Source organism: Schistocerca piceifrons, chromosome 11 (assembly GCF_021461385.2).
Source record: "Schistocerca piceifrons isolate TAMUIC-IGC-003096 chromosome 11, iqSchPice1.1, whole genome shotgun sequence".
NCBI classification, from domain to species: domain Eukaryota; kingdom Metazoa; phylum Arthropoda; class Insecta; order Orthoptera; family Acrididae; genus Schistocerca; species Schistocerca piceifrons.
The window spans coordinates 148,180,016-148,201,720 of NC_060148.1; the positions used below are offsets into that span (position 1 = coordinate 148,180,016).

The 21,705-nt window shown below is 38.5% G+C and overlaps 1 long non-coding RNA gene across 2 annotated transcripts in view; it reads left to right on the forward strand.

Annotated features, from left to right (window-relative positions):
- Positions 1 to 9,758: 9,758 nt before the first annotated feature.
- Positions 9,759 to 21,705, forward strand: part of LOC124720274 — a 61,981-nt gene continuing 50,034 nt past the window's right edge. For both annotated transcript variants that reach the window (XR_007006108.1, XR_007006107.1), the window contains exon 1: positions 9,759 to 10,403. This is a non-coding gene — a long non-coding RNA (uncharacterized LOC124720274). The remainder of the gene's footprint in view (positions 10,404 to 21,705) is intronic.

The window sequence follows — 21,705 nt, forward strand, 5'->3', positions numbered from 1 at the left end:
TGTACACTCCTCTCATACTTAGTTGTGTGAGTAGCCACATTTTATGTTTAATGCATCATTAGGAAGCTTTTCATCATCATTAGAGATTCTACAGTTGTCCAACGAAAAGCCAAACACACTATGCAACATTACTGACCTAGTTATATTGCTGGTATTCTTAGGCAATGCTAAACTTTTGAAGGCTCATTCTCTGAAATTGGTTGGAGATGTAATCTAATATTTCAGTGATGGATATGACATCATTGATTTAAACTTGAGATTACTTCACATTTATTAGTGCCAAAACACATAATAACGAAGATTAACTTCTGCTATCAACTGTTTTTATAGTTCAAATAAACCAAGTCAGCTACTACACTTGATGAACTCTAAACGGTCATGGCGAAGTCATCATCCAAGTCTAGAAAAAAGTAATTCCTCACAAAATAGCATCTGAAAGAACTCAGAGCAGTTATGTGGACGACTACAGGCAGATTTTCCAAAAAAATTCATGAAATGATCATACTGAGTGACTGTAACAATAGGATCTACTCATGTTAGTGACTTTGACATTGAAATGTGGAATGGATGAGTGCACTCTATGAATTTTTACATTGAGATATTAAGATGAAAATAGCTAATCGTTATTCTGTCATGGAGAAGTTACTGTAACAATTACTAGGAGCTAAATTCCTATTTCTACATAGGCAATTAGTGGCAATGACGTTGTGGGGAAGGAGGTAATAATTTGGTTATCTATGTGATAGCTGATTGGGAATTAAACAAAGTTGAGTGGATTATTTTATTCATACTATGTGCACTGCCATGGGAATTTACTGAGCCTCTTGTAAATTTCACAGGGTAATAGTTTTCTTCATTTCTTAGTTGTCAAACTACCCTGATAACCAAAGCTATTTTCTAATTCAGAAAAATTAGAGCAAGAAAATTATAATTACAGGTATGATTTTATAAACATACTTAAAGGTCCAAATAATAATATTATTTTCTGGGTGTGGAAACTTTAAATAGGAATACCTTTTTAGTTAATGACTTTTCACAAATAATAAAATGTTTACTGAAAGACTGAAATGAGGGCTTTCAAATAATTTATGTGGTTGTGGAAATAAACAGTTGTTACCTCACAATAAGTTTCTGCGCATTAGGTTTCTGAATAAAGCAAATTACAGATTTCTCTTGAAAAATTAACTATACCATTGGCACTAGCAGAACTCAAATAAACTGATTAATAATGAATTTTACTGAAACATCACCTGAATACAAATTTTGGTGCTTTATGTAAATGTGATACATCTACTATTATATAAATAAGAAAGTTATCTAACGAGTAGAGTTATAGCAAATGAAGTTACTCCAACTTGTATTCTGCTGCCTCTACCTCAAAAAAGTGAGTATATTCTCAAATCCAAAATTGTGCATGTCAGTCAGTGATTATGAAATTACTGTTGGTGGCTTTAGCACTGTAGATAATCTAGGTGGATTATGAAAACTTACCTAATTTGGGAAATCTTTAAGCCTGCATACAGCTGCAAGTTTCTGAAGGGAACATGGTATTAAAAATATTAAATGCTGTAAAATAATAATTAAAATAATAATAGAGCACTTGTGTACATAGTACACGTATCTACAAAAGCAAACTTAAGAGAGAGTGGCACTCAAGGGAAGTCAAATTAATATGAAAAAGAAGGAAAAACGTAAGTAAACTATTCGTTAATACAGAAGTAATTGTCATAGTTGTTAACACTTTTATTCGACTGTAAGGCAAGGTGGTCAATGTCTTTGTGGAAAAATGTTTGCAGTTGCCTTCAGAAACATAATTGCACACAGGCAGGCACCTTTTTATTTGAAGCAAAGTAACAGCCATGAATGTCTTTCTTCAGGGCTCTAAAAATATGGAAATCACATGGGGAGAGATTGGGGCTTTATGGACAACATATACATGTTTCCCAGTGAAACTTCTACATTGTACTCTATACAGGCTTGGCAGGCGATTTATTGGCAGGATGCTTAAACTCTGCTGCACAGTTTTGTCTGTGAAGCCTTCACATATACAGTCCCAGTCTCACCTAATGTGACTTCAATATTTTTGGAGCCTTGAAGAAAGACGTTCTCGGCCATCGGTTTAGTTCGCACCAAGAGGTGCACATATGGGTACAATCATGGTTCGCAGGCAACCGCAAACATTTTTCCACAAAATGACTGACCATCTTATCTCACAGTGGCATAAACGTATTCACAGCTATGGTGATTACTTTTGAAGTATTAAACAGCTTAGTTACTTTTTCCCCATCAGCCTTTTTTTCATTTGACTGCCCCTTATACGTGGAGTTTTCATCTCGTGTACTCTTTCTGAACTTTTGCATCAGTGAAACGAAATATATTACAACTAAAGAAAATGAATGTACCAGGGTTCCACTGCCATGCAGAGCCAATCACAAAATATTTTAATTTTATACTTTTCATGGCTTTGCTTTTGAAGAAATGTAAGCATTAGTGGATGGACCAATAAACTCTTCTCAAAAGTGCGTGCACTCCCACCACCCCTTCCAAGACACACATATGATACAAACATTATGCAATGATACTGTAATTACTTTCTCTGAGTGGGGACAGGAGCAGGGATTGTGAACAACGGGACGATATAAAGTATGTAAGAGAGATAACTCCTTTTTCAATAAATAAATTTATTTTACTGTAGTTGTTTTTAACATGTCATACCAGAAAATCACATTAATTGCAACAGTAACTCCACCACACGAGATACAAGTGTCATCCATTTCAATAAATATTTTATGACAGTGTGTTTTTACAGTGGAATGTAAACCATTTAATTTTCTTAAAATGTATCTATGATACTACTATTGACAATGGCATAAGATTCATATATTACCAGACACATTAATTTGGCACATTTCATAAAACAAAAATAATGAACTTGGGTATTTGCTATGCCCTGTCCCTAGTAACCATCCCAGAAAATACAGTGTGCTGGCAGAGAATGTTTGCTTGTGCAATCCTGTAGTCCTTCTGTTGTGGTACTGGATTTGCGATGTGTGTCTGAAAATAAATCAAAGGTATGTTGAATGAATTATTGAATATTTTTTATAGAACCTGGCAGTAATGGATAGAACAAACAGAGAAAGAACAAACAGAGAAAATAATTAAGTATGTGCTGATTAGTAAAATGAATTCTGCATGTAGAGTACACCACTGTCACCAATGAGGTGCAAATCAATCAGTAATGAAGTAGCTAGGAGTGAAAACTCCTATATTTGAGTACATATTAAGTTGTCAAATGGTGAAGCATATATCAGTCAATCTGGTCATGTATTGCATCACATTTTAAGTGGGCAGCTGGAAATAGCGATGCTAGGGGTTTACCAACAGTGATTTTGTAGGTGCATGTTCAAGGCATTAAGCATTCTAACAGCACCTTCACATTACATACATTTACTAATGTGGCTGTACATAAATAAACCATCACACTTTCAAAAAAACAGAGATATCTTCTACTCATTCATCACATTCTGTACATCCCACCAAGAAGGTGAATCTACAGGGCTAAGGAACAAGTGCTGGTACACATTAACAAAAGACAACCAAACACTGCTTAAGCTGTACACTATATTCACAAGAAACTATCAGAATACTACTGAATACTAGTTCTGTTCATGGTTGTTACATGTGTTCTAGTGAATTAGAAAGAAAGCTGCTGCTACTTCAGTTACAATAGGAAGCTGCAGGCTTTCTTATCAGAAACTTAATATTTACCTCATTAATCAAGTAGTTTTCAAAGAAAATACTATTAGCAACCTAAATATGCAATTACACAGGACAGTTTACAACACATTAATTGCCATCCATCTAAGGAGGAATCAAATCCTTGCACTAAGGTAATCAGTGGAAGGAGTCACTAATGAAGTATGTTTCAAATTTTCTTTTGAATTGGCTGAAGTACTTGCTGTATGTTAGATGAGAGCTTGACACTATAAACATAGTACATAACTTTGTTAAATCCTAGATAAGGTTGCAAAGTTTACTCAAAAGTTATATGTCTGTCTTTTGTTGATAATGCAGATTACAGTTCACCTTGAACCGATTTTTTACAGCCACACTACACCTTGACTAAAATAACTATCATTGTGGCAGTGGCTAAGAATCAGTCAACTACAGTTCTTTCTTCATATCTATGTTCCAGCTATAATGACTGACATTTTAGGCACCACTCAGCTTTCTCAGGTGCAGTAGGATTCACAGGAAGGGCAGAGCCAACTGTTGTCCTATCCACCACCCTCACCAATGTACTTCCTACTGCTGCTGACAACAACAACAATAAAAATAATTTCAATGCATGTTTTGCTCTATTTGCGTTGCATGTGCAGCTCTTGCTTGTTCTAAGTATGTGGAATGTTGTATATAATGAAGAACCCTGCACCACCATAGCTGTTCGTCAACCTAGAAGTTATTTTAATCAAAATTTATAAGAAAACATAATAATTGTTTATCACTAAGTCTGCCAAAGGCTCATGAAAGCGTTCAACAATAGCCACAAAAGTTACCTATTATTTTCCCACTAATATAACGTGACAGGTGCCAAAAATTTTTAAAACTTTAATATCTATCCATTACATACATGGGACACTGTGACTGTTATGAATAAAGGTTTCCAGTAATTACTGCTATCAGCCACCTTTTGTAGTATTTTCAATCTTTATTTACCATGACCAGGTTTGAATCATTACCATCAGATGGTACATATTTATTGCACGTTTGCAGCATTGTTGGAGTTGTCAGCTGTGGCCAGGTGTGAACTGTACATACTTCTCACCACATTTAGTGTGTACATGTTTTGTTCTCTTGCCATAGCTACATGAGCCACTATAATCCTTCTAATATGCAATAAATATGTACTATCTCTCCCCCCCCCCCTCCCCCAACAAACCACGGACCTTGGCGTTGGTGAGGAGGCTTGTGTGCCTCAACGATACAGATAGCCATACTGTAGGTGCAACCACAACGGTGGGGTATCTGTTGAGAGGCCATACTAACGTATGGTTCCTGAAGAGGGGCAGCAGCCTTTTCAGTAGTTGCAGGGGCAACAGTCTGGATGATTGACTGATCTGGCCTTGTAACACTAACCAAAATAGCCTTGCTGTTCTGGTACTGTGAACGGCTGAAAGCAAGGGGAAACTACGGTCGTAATTTTTCCCGAGAGCATGGAGCTTTACTGTATGATTAAATGATGATGGCGTCCTCTTGGGTAAAATATTCCGTAGGTAAAATAGTCCCCCATTCAGATCTCTGGGCGGGGACTACCCAGGAGGACGTCGTTATAAGGAGAAAGAAAACTGGCATTCTATGGATCGGAGCGTGGAATGTCAGATCCCCTAATCGGGAAGGTGGGTTAGAAAATTTAAAAAGGAAAATGGATAGGTTAAAGTTAGATATAGCGGGAATTAGTGAAGTTCGGTGGCAGGAGGAACAAGACTTTTGGTCAGGTGAATACAGAGTTTTAAATACAAAATCAAATAGGGGTAATGCAGGAGTAGGTTTAATAAAGAATAAAAAAATTGGAGTATGGGTAAGCTGCTACAAACAGCATAGCGAACGCATTATTGTGGCCAAGATAGACACGAAGCCCACGCCTACTACAGTAGTACAAGTTTATATACCAACTAGCTCTGCAGATGACGAAGAAATTGATGAAATGTATGAGGAGATAAAAGAAATTATTCAAGTAGTGAAGGGAGACGAAAATTTAATAGTCATGGGTGACTGGAATTCGTCAGTAGGAAAAGGGAGAGAAGGAAACATAGTAGATGAATATGGATTGGGGCTAAGAAATGAAAGAGAAAGCCGTCTGGTAGAATTTTGCGCAGAGAATAACTTAATCATAGCTAACACTTGGTTTAAAAATCATGAAAGAAGGTTGTATACATGGAAATGAGGTTATGAGAAGCTGGATGTTCTCTCTGCGATACTGCTGAAAGGGACATAGCGACTGTACATGACTGCTCGCAGTGGTGGTCGCTGGAATGTGAGGTCGCAAGAAAATCAGGTTCCAGACAGCCACACGGTACTAGCGAGAGGGAAGACCATCACGTACGGTGTATGGGTCTGGCACATCATACTGCATCTACAGCAGCAGTCTGAACAGTAGTTAGTACCACAGTGACAGAGCAAACTGTTACAAATCAGTAACTTCAAGGACAGCTCCGGGCCTGATCCCAAAACCACCGCCAATTGCGATTTCAGTGGTGACGAGCGAGAGCTGATTGGAGGGCAGGGTTGAGGCAAGTTGTTTTCTGATGACAGTTGGTTCTGCCTTGGTGTGTTTTAGGAGTCAGTTGATGGCCTGCAACCAACGTGTCTACCTACTAGAAACACTGGACCTGAGGTGCGATTTCATATGAAAGCAGGAGCACTCTCGTTACTATCCCATGAATCCTAACAGAAAATTTGTATTGATTGGCGACTCCATGGACTGTTCTGTGCACCACGACCAAATAGTGGATAAAATTGGAAGGAGAATCAGCATTGGCTGTATTCTTTTTTTTTATTAATCGCAAAATCGATTCTCAGCCACTTAGTGACCATCCTCAGTGCTGTAATATACAATTAAAATTGGTAGGCATTGGTATGAACAAGCTTAGAGCGATCACATAAACTCGCTCTAAGCTTGTTGATACCAGTGCCTACCAATTTTAGGGTCTAGTGTAGCAGGGGATACAACCCGTCGGCTTTGGACAATGACGTCACAAGTCGCCAGATAGCAGTTTACCATTTTCGCTTTTGCTGTTGTGTTTCAGTTTCGTTTTTTTTACTGATTGCTTAATAAAGTGGATCTGTTTATTCTATCTCGTGATATTTTTTTTAAAAAAGCCAAAAAACACGAAGATACATATAAATAATACAATAACATCAACCACCAAAAATACAATCAAACCAACGGGAGAACTGCGGGAAGTTGGGGGTTTTAGGGTGAGGACAAGCTAGTAAAAAAAAGACACCATGATCCCAAAACACAAAATGAAGAACAAAAAGACAAAAAATACAGCATTCTGCTACACCAACAAAAATCTGCAGGAATCAGACACTTCCCTTGAACACTATAGGTCAACCATAGGTGACCATACCAAAACACCAATACCCACAACTAAAAGCACGAAAATTGGAATTGGACATTTCCCTTGACCTACATAGGTAAACCGCAGATGACGATAGCAAAACATCAACACGTACAACTATGAAAATGGGAATCGGCTATTTCCGGTGGGCGGTGACCTATATAGGTCCACCACAGCTACTGATGCCAAAAAACCAACATCTACAACTGCGAAAAATAAATCCACATTCCCAAAAGTCCACAAATCAATCATCCCTACATACATTAAATCACATTCAATACTCCATAAATATACAAAACATCACAGCTAGAAAAAAAAAATTGATTACCACCAGCAAATTCTGGCACTGCAAACTAGATCGGCCAGAACCCCCTCCTCCCCCCCCCCCCCCACACACACACACACGCACAAACCAACTCATAAACACCGTGCCGTAATGACATTCACACACCACAACACGTTTTCACGTCGAAGCAGACGGGTGGAATCGGACGCTTCCACTGACCCCTCCTTCTACTCTGTAGATGAATATCGTAACAGAGACTGATAGACCAGCTTAAGTAAAAATTCTGCTATATTTCAGTTTCGACAGCACTTGGTTGCAACAGTCAAGATCGGGTATTCTGTGTATGATAAATTTATTAAAAGTACGTAACTGTGTTTTATTCTGACAGTGTATCATTTCTGTAAATATTAGCAGTTACTGTAATATATTCACATATTTTGTCAATCTCCTGACAAATGATGAGGATAATAATTATTATATTCAACTGTATTATGTTATTCTTCGTGACATGTTATTTGTCATTCGCGATGGCCAGCGGCTGTTTCCGAAGAAGTACGTAAATATTTGTTCGCTCCAGTAACTATCCTCTCTGAAATATCACCGGGGTCTAAGACTGGAGTCACTGTGTCAGGAACACAACAACCACACAGTTATTCCGTTACCAACTTCCAGGTTACCTGTAATGGCAGCCCGATAACTGCCAGAGAGCGAGAACTGTGAGCCAATAAAGATAACTGCCAGAGGAAAATACAGATCTCTGACAGTTATTTCCATAGTCCCTCGAATTCCTTATGGTACCTCTCTTTATACTACCCGTCCAAGCTAAATTGACATATGAGGCGGTGGCTTAAGGGAACGACCGTATTTGTTAATGCCTGTACTGCAGCTCCTATCAGCCACCGCTCGGACATTAACTTTATTTAATTGTTTGTGCTAAAAGTAACGAAGACGCACTATATAGTACACAGTTCTTATCAACAGATGGCGCGCAGTCTCACAGCTATTCCCATGGCCTATAGAACTGTTGACATTAGACATTTATTGAAATAACTGCCTGTATCAGAGGAACGGTTAGTGCAGTAACCGTTACTTGTCAGTAACCGGTTATTTCTATCAGTTACGTTATTTTTTGCCACCTCTACTCCCTAGGAGGTGATTTCCTACGGTATAACACTCTCCCGCAAACCATTGTTTTAACCCAATGTGCTCTACAGTGTCGACTTGTTGTCTTAGCCTGCTCAATCAACAGACCAGTCTCCAGTCGAGCACATACGGGGCGTCATCGGATGACAACTCCAGTGTCATCCAGAACCAACATTGACTGTCCACTTATTGACTGACCAAGTGCAACAGGCATGGAAATCCATCCCACAAACTGACATCCGGCATTTGTCCAACACAAGACACGCACGTTTACATGCTTGCATTCAACATTCTGGCGCTTACTCCGATTACCAACGTATCAGCATTTCACATTTTCAATGGTTTATCTCGCGGTTACATTAACATGTGATCTTCCAGTAATAATCAATTAAACATTTTACCTAGAAAAATGTATTCCCTAAGTTTCATTACTCTACGTTAATTAATTTTTGGTGTTGCAATTTTTTTCCGTCAGTGTGTATGCTAGCATGAATAGTCCCTGATGTACTGAAATAGTCTCGGGAAGTTTCTCGGGCTTGTTTCGTCCGTTCTGCATGATTTCTGCTTGTGTTTTGCGAGGCAAGCAACTCAGTCACAAGACGCATCCACGTCGTGGAGCATCGTGACATTGGCTACTGTACGGAAGTAAAGTTCCAAATAACCCCACAAAGAAATGTTGCGCTGTATTATTGTGCAGTTCTTGGCCTCATACTTTCAGGAGTCGTATTAACAAAATATTGTTGTGTCAATAATACTGAGTGTGTGAGGGTTGCTAAGACGAAACACGGTTAGTATAGTAAGCAAGCATTTTTAGTAGTTGCAAGGACAGATTTGAAAAACTGTAATAACTGTGCAACTACTACGGACACAATGACAACACCAATAAAGAAACAAACACCTTGGTCATGCAGTCGCCAGCATATAAAACCCTAAACTGAAAGAACAACACCGAAGAATGTCTGCTAAATTATAAAATTTATTACCACCGAAAGCACAGGCCATCTACGACACACAGTTCAATGTGAAATAACGCATGATATCCCATCGTAAAAATCATATCAAGTTGCATGTATCAGATTGTGAAAAAGAGCAAGTAAAGCATTTCTAGAAAGACGGAAAGCTCTGAGAGTTTATTTGAGTCCAGCAAAACAGCAGCAGCAGTTGTTTCTTCCAAAGTGTATTACTTTTAGTAGACTGTCCCGCGGTTGCATCTTTTGTTTTAGCTGTAAGTTGTTTATTACGTTCTTCAGGTGATAAATATGCGACTAGCGGTTACAGACGTGAGCGAAGGAAACAAGGAAGTTTATTTTGGAACCAAGTTAATACTTAGTTTTTGTTATTTCAATTTTTACCTACGAGTGAAGCAGTGTGCGTACATCTTGTGATGATGTGCTGGTTGAAACACTATAGTATTGGTTTAAAATTATTTACTGGGCACATTTGAATGTGATTTTGTTTTATATTTAATTGTCTGTTATTACATCACATTTCGGGCGTTTGGTTATGATTTGGGACGGCGTGCGAATTTCATATGTGATTTTTTCATGAAACGTTTGTCAGATCCAACCACTTGTTCTAAGTTTTCATATTGCAGATGGGAGCAAATACTTTTTAAACAAGTATGTAGTGTACTTATGTACATCTCACTTAAGTACCTGTACTGTTCAGAAATTGTGAAAATGTTACTCCTGTAACGTCGTGAAACAAATGGCTGAGGTCGTGATATAGTGTGTGTAGTTATTGGAGCTGTTTATATGTGCTTCGATCTCCAGGAAAAACGGAAGTCGAAATTCAATGTTAAGAGTTGTGATTGACGGGGCAAGGCGCACAGTGAAATTGCCACATTCACTGTAAGTAGTACGGTTATGTTGACCTGCATGCCTCACGTTATGTAGTAATGTTTCCAAAAATACTAGGAACATGAAGAATGTTTGCTATGATTTGATTTATTTTTTATTTATTTGGTGTCTGTCATCATACAAACATTATTGGACTAGTCATACATATAAATTTAAAATATATGGAATGAAATTGCTTAGAACATACACCAGGGTCATTCCATCTCATATCAACTAACAGTCTTAAGCTTGATATCTCAGATTTGGAGGAATTTTTTTTCAGGTAATGTACCCACTAACTCTAGTTTAAATTCTGTAGCTCAAAAACAATACAACCTAGAGAGCTCAAACTTGCACAATTGTTTTCCTCTAAAAATTCCCTTCAATTTGATATGTAACATGACTATGCTAACTAAATCTGAAAATTTTAAACTATTCCAAAAAAACATTTTTTGAAATTTCCAAAATAAGTACCCTCGGATTTTTTTTATAAAAATTTTTTGTGTTGTCCAGTCTAACTGACTACATTCATGTCAAAATTTCAAGATGGGATCTCAATGGGTTCTTGTATAAAATAATATTTTACTACCGCAATACACACTAGTGAGGTGAAAAGCAGACTATTTCTAGGCTATGAATACTATGGTAGGCCTATGTAATTGTAACAAACTTAAATTATTATGTTAGCCTTTTTGGGTCAACAGAAACCTCCGATCTTACTCGTCGGCTTTGACCCGTGACGTAAGCGTGTTGTGGTGTGTGACGTCATTACGGCGCGGAGTTTGGTTTGTGATTGTGGCGTGTTTGTAGATGTCGTGGGGGTGTTTGTCGTGCCCTCTGGTGGTGTGTTCATGGTTTACGTTTGTTTGGTTTGTTGGGGTCAGTTTGCTGTTGCTCAGTGGTGAGTGCTGTGTTCGTGGTTTTGAAGCGGAATTTGTATTAGTGAGTTAACGGTTTTGTGTGATGGTTAATGTAATGGTAATTGCTGTACGTCGGGTGAGTTTGTTATTGAGTGTATTCGGTTGTGGTTTTTTGTTCAGGAATGGATATGAAAGACCGCATGAATAGTGTTCGGTTGAGGGCGATGATGGGCGAGACACCGTTAGACCTGATCAAGTTTCTACAGCTATTCGGATTAATCGCCGAAGTTGTAAAGTGCTCTCTTTGCCGTGAGGCGATGAAATTGGTTAAAGTTCCGGCCTCTCGGACCAGGGACGGGTACATGTGGTGCTGCAGGAAAGATGGCGTATGGCGTTCCATAAGGCGCGGTACCTGGTTCGAGAAGTCTAGATTGGGCATGCGTGAGATTGTGCTTGTTACGTATTATTTTTGTTATAGATCCCCACAGAGTTTTTGCACGTTTGAGACTGGTGTGAGTGAGAGGACTGTTTTAGACTGGTATTCCTTTTGTCGTGAAGTGTGTTCGGAATTTATTAAGTACAGGGGTAAGTTGGGGGGGCATGGGGTGGTTGTGGAGGTGGACGAGTTGCAGTTTGGGAAAAGGAAGTATGGGAGGGGGAAGTCTGTGGCTGGTCTTTGGGTGTGGGGGGCTGTTGTTCCGGGGGGTGGGGGTTCCGAATGTGTTTTTAGAGTTGTGGAGGGGAGGTCGAAGGCTGAATTAGTGGGGTTAATTGAGGAGTATGTAGAGCCGGGGTCCACAGTAGTTTCCGATGCTCATTTAGTAGTGAACCACAGTTTAGAGTTTAAGAATTATGATACAGGGGCTTGCACTAACACAACTGAGGGGATGTGGGAGGCGGTTAAGTCAGTTCTTGGGAGGGGGAAGAGGCGCTCTTCCAACCTTCAGTCTCATTTAGATGAGTACTGTTGGCGGAAGAGTGTCCCAGAAGGCTATTGCATTGTTCGGGTTTTTTAAGGGCTGTGGGTAAAATGTATAGGCCGAAAGTGGTTAGTTAGGGTGGGCTGGGTAGATGGGTGGGTGGCTGTGGTTCAGGGTGGGGTGGGTGGTTTATTTTGTTGTATAGTGTTTGTTAAGTTGGGGGGGGAGGGAGAGTGTGTGTGTGTTTTCTTTTTGTTGTGGAGGATCTATTTTGTTGAAGTTTTTGTTGAGTTGTAGTGTGTGATTGAGATGTTTTTTATGTTGTATTTGGTTTATGTTTGTGGGTTTTTTATTTTGGGGTTGTGGGGGAGGGGGTTGACGTTTGGGTGGGTTGGGTTTTTATTTTAGTTCAGTATTTTTTCGTTGGTGTGTGTGTGTGTGTGTGTGTGTGTGTGTGTGTGTGTGATTGTGGTGGCCAATCTAGGTTGTGGGGCTGGAACTTTTTTGTGGTAAGTTCCATTTTTGTTTTGTTTTTGGTGTATGTGTTGTGTATTGGGTATAGGGAAGTGTTTCATTGAGATTTGTGGCTGTGAAGGTTGGTATTGGTATTTGTATTGGAAGATGTGTTTGAGATCATAGGTCATGGGTTGTGGTCAATATGGGATTGGTAACTGGTGTTGAGCTATATAGCTGGAGGGAAGTGTTAATCTCAATGTTTGGTGGAGTATGTCGATTTTTGTAATTGGAGATGGGATCGGGAGTTGCTGTTGAGCTATATAGGTCAAGGGAAGTGTTCGATCCCAATTTATGGGTTCGGGAGCTGCTGTAGATGTATGTAGGTTCAGGGAAGTGTTTGTTTGTTATGGTTTGTGGTGGTTTTTGATTTTTGTATTGGGTGTTGGGATCGGGAGATTCTGTTGAGCTATATAGGTCAAGGGAAGTGTTCGATCACAATTTATGGGATCGGGAGCTGCTGTAGTTGTATGTAGGTTAAGGGAAGTGTTTGTTTGCTTTGGTTAGTGGTGTTTTTTGAGTTTTGTATTGGGGGATGGGATCGGGAGATTCTGTTGAGCTATATAGGTCAGAGGAAGTGTTCGATTCCAATTTATGGGATCGTGAGCTGCTTTAGATGTATGTAGGTTTAAGGGAAATGTTTGTTTGCTATGGTTTGTGGTTTTTTTTTAATTTTTGTATTGGTGGATGGGATCGGGAGATTCTGTTGAGCTATATAGGTCAAGGGAAGTGTTCGATCCTAATTTATGGGATCGGGAGCTGTTGTAGATGTATGTAGGTTTAAGGGGAGTGTTTTTTGAGTTTTGTATCGGGGGATGTGATCGGGAGGTTCTGTTGAGCTATATAGGTCAAGGGAAGTGTTCGATCCTAATTTATGGGATCGGGAGTTACTGTAGATCTATGTAGGTCAAGGGAAGTGTCTGATTCTGGATAAGAATGTGTTTTTTGGTATTTGGTCAGTTTTGTGATGTTGATTTTTTTCGTCGTTTTGCGTGGTTTTGTATGGCGGTCGGTGGCTACATTTGTGTATATTTAGTTTCTCCCCACCCAAAAACCCCCAATTTCCCACGCTTGTTCCGTTAGAGTCATTAGGCTTTTTGTGAAACCTGTGTATTTCAGTGTTTATGATACGTATGCGATGTTTTTATATCCGCCATATTGGAATTGTCGTTTATGGTCGTTTCCGCCATATTTGTGACGTCATGGGTCAAAGCCGACGGGTAAGATCGGACGCTTCTGTATTTCCGCCTTTTTATGCAACATTACCCTCTTATTGTTTGTTAATTCATTAAATGATATTTTAATGTGAGAACAAAAAATAAAATAATAACTTAAGAATCTTACTATTTTGTACGACATTCACTTTTTATTATAAAAAAAAGTGAGATTTTCTTATAGGGTGAAGGCTCTAGTTTGGGCCACTACCTCTTGATATAACGGGGGAACTGCACTGCATCCCTTCATCATATATTATAAATGGGAGGGAAAACTAAAACATCTGCAGTATGTCTTCATATCAGATTGCCTGAAACATAATGTAGTCGCTTTCTATGTATTCCAGAAAAAACTTCTAGAAATCATAAAGCAAAACTTGCCCTTTGCACTTAAAAAGATTACTTACTTTTCTGATGACAGCACTGCACAATATAAAAATAAGAAAAACTTCCTTAATTTGTGTTTGCATAAAACTGATTTTGAAGTTGAGGCAGAGTGGGAGTTCTTTGCAACATCCCATGGTAAGAGCGTGTGTGATGGGCTTGGCGGAACTGTTAAGCGGCTAGCTGCTAAAGCCAGCTTGCAAAGGCCATATGATCAACAAATCTTAACACCCAAATCACTTTGTGTGTTTGCCATGGAAAACATAAAAAACATTGACTTTGAATATTGCACAACAGAGAATTATGAACTGACCATAGAATACTTACTTCTTCGGTTTAGTGACTCAAAAGCGATTGTGGGAACACAAAAGTTTCACTCATATAAACCCTGCACAGAGAGTCAAATTACTGTCAACCCCTGAGTCATTCCGTGTCAAATCAACACACCTATTTTACCTCACCTCTTAGATTTTGCTGAAAGTTGGTATACCTATAGTGGGCACTGAGACTAAGAAAAATACCAAATTTCAATTTTTTATCTCAAACCATTCCTGAAATATGGCTATGTAAACTTTTCAAAGACCAGCCAAAAAAGTGTGAACAGACTTTTTAAAAATTGTCCTAGGAGCTACCCTAATTGAGCTAGAGAACTGGGAAAGGTGTCATTTTGCACGGTCTTTCCAGGGATATACAACAAAACATAGCTTATAATTAATAACCTTGTTCAAAATATTAATTAATATTTTGATTTAATTTTAATTTTTTTACAAAAAGTACATAATTAATAATTTTCAAAATATTTCCATAACTACTTCATACTATTGTAAATAACATGGCAAAATATAAATCTGGGACGATGATGGGTTCATTGTTAAAAAAAATTATTCCGGACTCTTGTTTTTCACGAACGGCCCTAGTTTGACCAAATTGACCTTTAACAAACAGGAATTCCTTTAAAATATACTGAAAGGTAAGTAAAATAAGTATTAGAAATGTCAAAACATCACCTTATTAAACCAAAACTAATCAGCTTATTTTATAATGAAGTTGATTGTTTTTTTTAAATTTCATACCACTTCCCCCATGAACCATGGACCTTGCCGTTGGTGGGGAGGCTTGCGTGCCTCAGCGATACAGATAGCCGTACCGTAGGTGCAACCACAACGGAGGGGTATCTGTTGAGAGGCCAGACAAACGTGTGGTTCCTGAAGAGGGGCAGCAGCCTTTTCAGTAGTTGCAAGGGCAACAGTCTGGATGATTGACTGATCTGGCCTTGTAACAATAACCAAAACGGCCTTGCTGTGCTGGTACTGCGAACGGCTGAAAGCAAGGGGAAACTACAGCCGTAATTTTTCCCGAGGGCATGCAGCTTTACTGTATGATTACATGATGATGGCGTCCTCTTGGGTAAAATATTCCGGAGGTAAAATAGTCCCCCATTCGGATCTCCGGGCGGGGACTACTCAAGAGGATGTCGTTATCAGGAGAAAGAAAACTGGCGTTCTACGGATCGGAGCGTGGAATGTCAGATCCCTTAATCGGGCAGGTAGGTTAGAAAATTTAAAAAGGGAAATGGATAGGTTGAAGTTAGATATAGTGGGAATTAGTGAAGTTCGGTGGCAGGAGGAACAAGACTTCTGGTCAGGCGACTACAGGGTTATAAACACAAAATCAAATAGGGGTAATGCAGGAGTAGGTTTAATAATGAATAGGAAAATAGGAATGCGGGTAAGCTACTACAAACAGCATAGTGAACGCATTATTGTGGCCAAGATAGATACGAAGCCCACGCCTACTACAGTAGTACAAGTTTATATGCCAACTAGCTCTGCAGATGACGAAGAAATTGAAGAAATATATGATGAAATAAAAGAAATTATTCAGATTGTGAAGGGAGACGAAAATTTAATAGTCATGGGTGACTGGAATTCGAGTGTAGGAAAACGGAGAGAAGGAAACATAGTAGGTGAATATGGATTGGGGGACAGAAATGAAAGAGGAAGCCGCCTGGTCGAATTTTGCACAGAGCACAACATAATCATAACTAACACTTGGTTTAAGAATCATGAAAGAAGGTTGTATACATAGAAGAACCCTGGAGATACTAAAAGGTATCAGATTGATTATATAATGGTAAGACAGAGATTTAGGAACCAGGTTTTAAATTGTAAGACATTTCCAGGGGCAGATGTGGACTCTGACCACAATCTATTGGTTATGACCTGTAGATTAAAACTGAAGAAACTGCAAAAAGGTGGGAATTTAAGGAGATGGGACCTGGATAAACTAAAAGAACCAGAGGTTGTACAGAGATTCAGGGAGAGCATAAGGGAGCAATTGACAGGAATGGGGGAAATAAATACAGTAGAAGAAGAATGGGTAGCTTTGAGGGATGAAGTAGTGAAGGCAGCAGAGGATCAAGTAGGTAAAAAGACGAGGGCTAGGAGAAATCCTTGGGTAACAGAAGAAATATTGAATTTAATTGATGAAAGGAGAAAATATAAAAATGCCGTAAGTGAAACAGGCAAAAAGGAATACAAACGTCTCAAAAATGAGATCGACAGGAAGTGCAAAATGGCTAAGCAGGGATGGCTAGAGGACAAATGTAAGGATGTAGAGGCCTATCTCACTAGGGGTAAGATAGATACCGCCTACAGGAAAATTAAAGAGACCTTTGGAGATAAGAGAACGACTTGTATGAATATCAAGAGCTCAGATGGAAATCCAGTTCTAAGCAAAGAAGGGAAAGCAGAACGGTGGAAGGAGTATATAGAGGGTCTATACAAGGGCGATGTACTTGAGGACAATATTATGGAAATGGAAGAGGATGTAGATGAAGATGAAATGGGAGATATGATACTGCGTGAAGAGTTTGACAGAGCACTGAAAGACCTGAGTCGAAACAAGGCCCCCGGAGTAGACAATATTCCATTGGAACTACTGACGGCCGTGGGAGAGCCAGTCCTGACAAAACTCTACCATCTGGTGAGCAAAATGTATGAAACAGGCGAAATACCCTCAGACTTCAAGAAGAATATAATAATTCCAATCCCAAAGAAAGCAGGTGTTGACAGATGTGAAAATTACCGAATTATCAGCTTAATAAGTCACAGCTGCAAAATACTAACACGAATTCTTTACAGACGAATGGAAAAACTAGTAGAAGCCAACCTCGGGGAAGATCAGTTTGGATTCCGTAGAAACACTGGAACACGTGAGGCAATACTGACCTTACGACTTATCTTAGAAGAAAGATTAAGGAAAGGCAAACCTACGTTTCTAGCATTTGTAGACTTAGAGAAAGCTTGTGACAATGTTGACTGGAATACTCTCTTTCAAATTCTAAAGGTGGCAGGGGTAAAATACAGGGAGCGAAAGGCTATTTACAATTTGTACAGAAACCAGATGGCAGTTATAAGAGTCGAGAGACATGAAAGGGAAGCAGTGGTTGGGAAGGGAGTAAGACAGGGTTGTAGCCTCTCCCCGATGTTGTTCAATCTGTATATTGAGCAAGCAGTAAAGGAAACAAAAGAAAAATTCGGAGTAGGTATTAAAATTCATGGAGAAGAAATAAAAACTTTGAGGTTCGCCGATGACATTGTAATTCTGTCAGAGACAGCAAAGGACTTGGAAGAGCAGTTGAATGGAATGGACAGTGTCTTGAAAGGAGGATATAAGATGAACATCAACAAAAGCAAAACAAGGATAATGGAATGTAGTCTAATTAAGTCGAGTGATGCTGAGGGAATTAGATTAGGAAATGAGGCACTTAAAGTAGTAAAGGAGTTTTGCTATTTGGGGAGCAAAATAACTGATGATGGTCGAAGTAGAGAGGATATAAAATGTAGGCTGGCAATGGCAAGGAAAGCGTTTCTGAAGAAGAGAAATTTGTTAACATCGAGTATAGATTTAAGTGTCAGGAAGTCGTTTCTGAAAGTATTTGTATGGAGTGTAGCCATGTATGGAAGTGAAACATGGACGATAAATAGTTTGGACAAGAAGAGAATAGAAGCTTTCGAAATGTGGTGCTACAGAAGAATGCTGAAGATTAGATGGGTAGATCACATAACTAATGAGGAAGTATTGAATAGGATTGGGGAGAAGAGAAGTTTGTGGCACAACTTGACCAGAAGAAGGGATCGGTTGGTAGGACATGTTCTGAGGCATCAAGGGATCACCAATTTAGTATTGGAGGGCAGCGTGGAGGGTAAAAATCGTAGAGGGAGACCAAGAGATGAATACACTAAGCAGATTCAGAAGGATGTAGGTTGCAGTAGGTACTGGGAGATGAAGAAGCTTGCACAGGATAGAGTAGCATGGAGAGCTGCATCAAACCAGTCTCAGGACTGAAGACCACAACAACACCACTTCACTAACAGTATACTAACCAATATAACAAAAACAAGAAATTGAGCATGTAACTACAAACTGAAATAAAGTATGAATAAGTACAAGTATTTACACAATAGTTCTGGTCCATGATGTTTGAAATGGAACTATTAAACAAATTAAATACGTAATGCTTGTTTTTGAGTAACAGGTATCTGTACATAGCAAAATTTAACACAATAGGTGCTAACAATAATTTTGAAACAGCTTTCTATAAAATTACATTAACACTAACCTGAGACAAAAATTAAGTTTTGAGTTGAAAGCAATTTCCCAATAAATTGTCTTGGAACTTCACATTTTAATAAAGCTGACTGGGTTTGGTTTACATCATTTTCATTAAGAATGTATGTTCTCCCTGTCGGAGTAAATGGATTCACTTTTGTGAGAACATCCACAACTGACACCCACAGGACATCCACATGTGCAGGATGAGAGAATGACTTAGCTGGTCCACATGGATGAAGAAGAATTATTTTCACTTCATCAAGTTCTTTGTTTTTTTCTAAAATGCACCCAAGCCACCAGTTTCTGCCATATACAGTGGTTACATAGCCTGATACTTCTTGTAACTTCAGTTTGTCTGGTGATGTAGTTACTTCCCTCTCCCAACTCTGCATATCACCTGAGAAGTATTTGACTATTAATTTTGATGTAGTGTTGGGAATGAAAGGGTGAAATTGCTGTGTTCCTTCGATTGTCAATGCCTCTTCAAGTCGGCTTTTTAAGAATATTTCTGAAGCAGCATAGTCTTCTTGAGTGGAATATCCAAAATCAAGATTTGTGATATTATCTACTGCCCACTAAAATAGATCTCGTGCAGTTTGGATCTGATTTTGGTATGGCCTTTGCAAACTTGCACGAGCTGCCAGCCTCTTTACTGAACCCCCTACTCAATCACAAGGCCCTTTCCCATGTGCTGTGGCTGAAAAGTGCCACTCAGCTTTTATGTTGAAGTCTTCCTCACAAAGGCAAAGGTTCAGGAAGTTTTTCTTATTTTTATACTGAGCGGCAGAACCGTCAGAATAATAGTATATCTTTTTTGGAATCTTTTGAAATTTATTTGTTAGATATGAAATTAGCTTCATTTGAAAGATGTAAACCGCAGTTGTATTGTGCTCCAGGCAATCAGAAACAATGACAAAGCTCATATGCTCAATTTTCTCTTCCTGTTTGTAATATATAACTAAAGGATGAATGGTAATCTGTTGTCTTGTCCTGTGGAAACTCTGAGCTATATCCTGTAGAACTATACTATAATTTTCTGTAAAATCAGATATGACAACAAATTCAGATTCCATAAGGTTTTCTCTTGTGGGGTTAAGGAATGTTTGTTGTTGCTTGGCAATGAAGTATGCTGAATCAAAGTCAACATCTTACTACAAAATAAATCTATGAATTCTTCGGAAGTTTTCTGAACAATTTCCATATTACATCGGTCAACTGACATCTACTGTCGGAACTGAACTTGTTCAATTAAGTTTTCATGAAAAGGGTCTTTTAAAATTTTATGTATGACAGTTTCTCCTGGGCAGTATTCACAGTTTCCCATGTTGCAATCAACTGATGATGGGTTGCAAAGCATTTTTGCAATGCACTGCTTATAGTTGTTTAAGCTACTGTTTGTTACTGTATTTAGTTTGGCATTTTCTATCATTAATTTTATGTTTTGGTGAGTTGTGCACACACAGACAGTGTGTGTGCCACTCCAGCTAGCTAATACACAATATTTTGGTCTCAACTCAACAAATTTAGAGAAACCTATTTTTATGTTAGGAAACTTGTCTTTAAAATGTTTGTAAGCTTCTTTAAGGTTACACAAAATAAGTCTTTTTGATATTTTTGTTTTATTTCCACTTGTTTTTGTAATTGTCACACAATCTTTAATACCTGGCATTGCCCTGCTAACTTTATCATTTTCATAAAATGAATGTACAGTTTTGACAGTTTCTGTTGGTAAACACTTCCCTGGTTTTGGGTTTGGACCTTCCATGAATCCTCTTTCTTTTAAAATTTTTTTGGACTGCCAAACAATGTAATTAGGAGCGTTAAATTCCCTCATTATTTTCCTGACACTCCACTTTTCAGGTTAACTTGTAAGAATCGTTAGTTTTTTGCTCTACTTATAGAATTTTTAAAGTTTCTTTTAAGATTTTCAAGAACGGATTCATCAGTATCTGAGGAAGAAGTTTCTGGAGCAACAAAAAGTTTACGTGTCATTGATGAGATTTTCTACACCTTTGATTTGGCGTAATGCCTAGATGTTAGTTTTCTCTTGTCAATTGGGGACTCACCTAGTTCTTGAAGTGTTGTGTTAAATGTTTTAACAGCTACTGAAGTTGGAGTGAAGTCAGGGTCTTGGTCTCAGATGATTATCTCTGATCCAGAAGATTCTTCTTGAACACTTTCATCACTGATGGGCTCTGGTATATTTTTCAATTTGGTTACATCTTTCCTACATTTATCACAAATCTTGGCACCACTTGGTATTTGAGGAAATAATTTGGTCATCCATGTTGTGACATTTCTCAGATTTTTTCTGTCTCTAATAAATGGGTTACAACACTGCACTCTTACAGCACTGCACTTTTTACTTGGTTCCATATTTATACAAAAACCACTTGTAAACTGTCCTTCAATGTATAGATTTACTTGAAAATGAACTATTAAATATAATAGATACAGACTGATCAACACAGAGGTAACAATTGATTTGCACTAAAACCACAGTGCACCATAATGCTGTAGGCACACAAAGGCTTAGAAGGTAACAATGCAGACTACATCATCTCAACAATGGCTCCAGTCTCTGAATTATTGTACAGACATCGAGTCCTATGGATATGGTCCTCTACTGACGTACTACCTTAAAGGTCAGTTTGTTCAAACTATGGCCGTTAGTGAAAAACAAGAGTCCGGAATAATTTTTTTTAACAATGAACCCATCATCACCCCACATTTATATTTTGCCATGTGGTTTACAACACTATGAAGTAGTTATGGAAATATTTTGAAAATTTTAAATTTTTTCCTT